Source organism: Eimeria mitis, genomic scaffold (assembly GCF_000499745.2).
Source record: "Eimeria mitis Houghton genomic scaffold, Emh_scaff508, whole genome shotgun sequence".
In the NCBI taxonomy this organism is placed as follows: Eukaryota; Apicomplexa; class Conoidasida; order Eucoccidiorida; family Eimeriidae; genus Eimeria; species Eimeria mitis.
In genome coordinates, this window is record NW_013573374.1 from 13,699 (window position 1) to 14,534 (window position 836).

An 836-nucleotide genomic window follows, 5' to 3' on the forward strand; every position below is an offset into this window, starting at 1 on the left:
CAGCAGCAGCAGCAGCAGCAGCAGCGGCTGCTGCTGCTGCTGCTGCAGCAGGGTGCTAGCCACCCCCATCTTGCTGCTGCAGATGCAGAGACATAGAAACAACAAAAAGAAAGACAGCAGGGGGCCCCCAACAAAAACACAGACGCTATAGGGGCCCCCTGAAAACGAGCAGGGAGAGGGGGCCTGGGGGCCCCTTCATGATAGGCCAAGCGGGGGGGGCAGAGGGGGGCCCAAGCAGCAGCAGCAGCAGCAGCAGCAGAGGAAGAAGAAGAAGATAAAGACAGTATAATTTAAAAAATATATTTTATAAATATTATTATATGGTGAGAAATGCACAGATGCAGCCTGCTCTACCTGCAAGGCCTGGTGGGGGGGGCCCCACAGCCGACAGAGGAGAGGCGATGGGGGGCCCCCAAGAACAGAGGTAGAAAGGGGGGGGGGTTGATGGAATATGTGTAAAATAAAAAACTAAAAAAGAAAAAAAGAAAAGAAAAGGAAATATAAATAAACTCACAGTTTGCTTGGGGTGTATAGACAGCCTACATTGCGCTGCAGCAGTGGTTGGGTATCGAGGCCCCTCTTGAGGGGCCCGGGGGGGCCAGGGGGGTAATAAAAGAATACAAATTTCTCTTTAAATAAATAAAATAAATAAAATAAAATAAAATAAATAAAATTAAATTTTTAAAAGCAACAAATATGCTGCATAGACACACAAAGAGCTCATCTGCAGCTGCGAGAAACCTTGACTTGAATTCTCCTGGCTCCCACTGACACCTCAACCAAAAAAAAAAAAAAAAAAAAAAAAAAAAAAAAAAAAAAAAATTTTTAAAAAAAAA